The sequence below is a fragment of the Drosophila sulfurigaster genome, chromosome 2R (assembly GCF_023558435.1).
Source record: "Drosophila sulfurigaster albostrigata strain 15112-1811.04 chromosome 2R, ASM2355843v2, whole genome shotgun sequence".
Lineage (NCBI taxonomy): Eukaryota > Metazoa > Arthropoda > Insecta > Diptera > Drosophilidae > Drosophila > Drosophila sulfurigaster.
This window is the reverse complement of record NC_084882.1, coordinates 16,765,306-16,768,534: the sequence shown is the minus strand read 5'-3', so window position 1 is coordinate 16,768,534 and position 3,229 is coordinate 16,765,306.

The following is a 3,229-nucleotide window of genomic DNA, read 5'->3' as shown; positions in this document are numbered from 1 at the left end:
TAGAATTATTTGCTATCCTTACGAATTTTCAAACATGGGTTTATTGATGGTAATAAGGCGACAAATTTGTTAAATATAAACTTAGTCACAACTTATTGACTCGCCTATTCCAAGTCATTAAACAACAGCATTACTGTTAGGAATTCTCCTAATTACTAACTGTGGTATATGGCCTAATTACTTCGCCAGTTGTGTTTATCTGGATATTACTTTTAATTATGTGGCTGTATTTGTAATGCTCTTGCTCTTGTTGCTCGCCTCCAGCCAGTTGTAATTCCAATGCAATTATTGCAAATATTCAAATTGTTACAAACTTGTTGAATATTAAATAATTTCATTTCATTTGTGAAGCATCTGATACTATAGTTTTCATAGAGTGGCTTTCGTTGTTGGTGTGATTTACCAGCCGCAAGTCTGCTGCGGATGTTGCCCCAAATGCTTCAACAATATGCAACACTTTAGCTCCAAGCTCTACTAAACTTTTGTGGTCCTCCGTCCGTCCGTGTGTTATTGTGTGTGTGTGTGTGTTTGAGCGAACAATTGGCAAAATGGCGCAAGTGTGCTTGTCATTCCTCTTCTTCTTTTGCTATTTGTTGTTATTGCTCTTATTGCAGAATGTGCAGTGGCGTAATTAATTTGAAACGGCGCCAACATCGGATGCGAATGCCTCTCTCCCATATGCTAATTGTGCTCATCCGCATCCACATCCGCATCCGGAGAATTCAGAAATTTTCCGTTACCATTGATGGACTTGTCAGTTGAAAAATAAAAATAATTTACATCGTACAACAATATTCATTTCAATACCAAAAGCAACTTTATTGCTTTTAATATTTGCATTATTTCTCAATTTGTTGTGCAAATTTTTATATTGCAACCATTTCGTGCAGCTGGCACACGAACACACGAACAAGCTTCACATATACAGGCACATACAGTCACTCACACACATATTCTTACATACAAAAGACAACTCCCCAGAGCAATTGTTGTCACTTTGAACAGCAGCTGCTTAAAATTCAATAAATGAAAAAACGAGTGCGCATGCAAATTGCGCCTAATAAAAGCCTTATTTAGGTATACAGCATGCTGTCGAAATTATTTATGCTAAGTATTTTCATATATCGAAGCTATATGTATTAGTTTTAAGAGTTGCCCATTGGCAAAATCTTTTGAAGTACTTTCCATTTCATAATAGTCAAATGCTGAATATATTATATATAGACAAATCTCGAATCCTTCTCTTCTTAAAGCATTTCTAGCGGGTTGATTTTTTCTTTTGTGACTCACGTAATGCTGTATACAGTATTTATATGCATTAGTTGATTTATCATTCAGGTCGCGTTTAGTACATCAACATTTACAGCTACAATAAGACAAAAGACTCACGAATGTCAATGTTACACACATGCGTAGACATTTACTCTGTGTGTGTGTGAGTGTTGTGCCTTGTCAATTGTCACTTTTGTTGGCCGACTTTAAAATGTATTTTTTATAAGATTGCGGAACTTACTGCAAAGAAGAGGGTCTTGGGCACCCAGCTGAGAGGGACTTGAAAGTGATGCCCATTTGGGGAGCTACTGATGGCTTTTTGCTCTAATGCTTCGCACTAATGAAAAAGTTTTTATTGCCACCGCACACATGCGTGAACTTTCAAATTCAGAATGCAGAATAAGATGCCAACTATGTATAGGGGCAGGACCTGGAACCAGTCGCATAATAAATGAACTGCTAAGAGGCGTGCCCAAGGCACAGATGCCTCTGGAGATTGATGACATTCAGCCGAACGAAGCAGCCGACCGAGGCTTTCACATCTAATTAAAAACACAAGGGCTTCAAATCAAGCAGCTCCACCGCCCACTACATACATACTACTTATGTATAGCAAATAGAGGAGCACTATAGCAGACCCAGAGGAACCACAAACGACTCACATTACTCATACGTTATAAACACATTAAAGCAGCTGGCAACTTACGAGTAAAATCTAAACAATAATTACACATGCGACCCGCATACAGCCGGCAACCTCAGTGCAGCTTTACCGTTGTCTGACATATGTTTAGACGATAGCTCCCTGGAGAGGCCAACTCGGAGTTCAAGTCCGTCCAAAGCCGACGCCAACGACGCGTCAGTGATGCCAACACCGACGCCAACGCCGCATTGAAGCTGAAGCTGATGCCGAGGATGGCCATAAACGTAAGTGAATTAACCATTCAACTAACATTATGGCCATTAAATCATTTTTGCAAGCACCGCATGCGATGGGCTAGCAAAGTGAAAGGCAACCCCAGAAAACACCAGGAAATCGTTGAGAGCCGAGCCCTGTGTTGCCGCATTTTTTGGGGCGTGTTGTAAGCGAACATCACACATTCACTTTGGGGCGCAACCACACAAAAAGAAGAGAACTTGTGAACTAATTTGTTGCGCCTACCCCTCCACACATACAGCTGGCCAACCCATCCCCAAAATGCCAAGCGTGCGTGTGTTTTGCAATTGAAGCTCAACTACAAAGTGTATGTGAAGGGGAGCGCGGCCTACTAAAAAAAAATGTGTTTACAGCGTTGCAATTAATGGCGCTGCACACGCAATGTACCCCGCTGGCTTGCCAACACCTCACTCGGGGTGTGGCATCACTTGCCAGCATAAAAAAAACTCAAAGGCAACAACAGGAATTAGATGCATCAGAAACTTCAGGGGGAATCTCAAAGGTTATCCGCAAACTGCGGCGTTAAAAAGGCGTGAAACGTTTGGTTTATATCAAGCCATGTCAGACAAAATCAATTTATGTGCACGCATTGCTCATTTGAAGGAATTTAGTGAACGCCGTGTGGCACCCTGCGATGGTAATTTATTAAAACAGCAACAAATATAAAAATATATACTGGAAGATACTGAACTCATTAAAATTATTAAAATAATTAAAACTAAAATTTGTATAATTGACAGCTTTGGAAATTAAGACATGATTAACTCAAACAAATTTTTAAAAATCAGTTGACAAAATATAGAAGATTGTAAAAGCAAATTGTCTGCTAAATTAAAAGTAATTCGTATTATTCACAGCTCAATATACAGACTCCAGCGGGGAGTCAATATAAGTCATTCGTCTGGGTTCTATGTGCTGTTCTTATCTTTATGGCGAACATGGTCGTATATTTATATTGCGTAAGGTGAGGAGAAATAAATTCTTAACGAGCAGCGAGCGAGCAACAAAATGAGCCGTAAA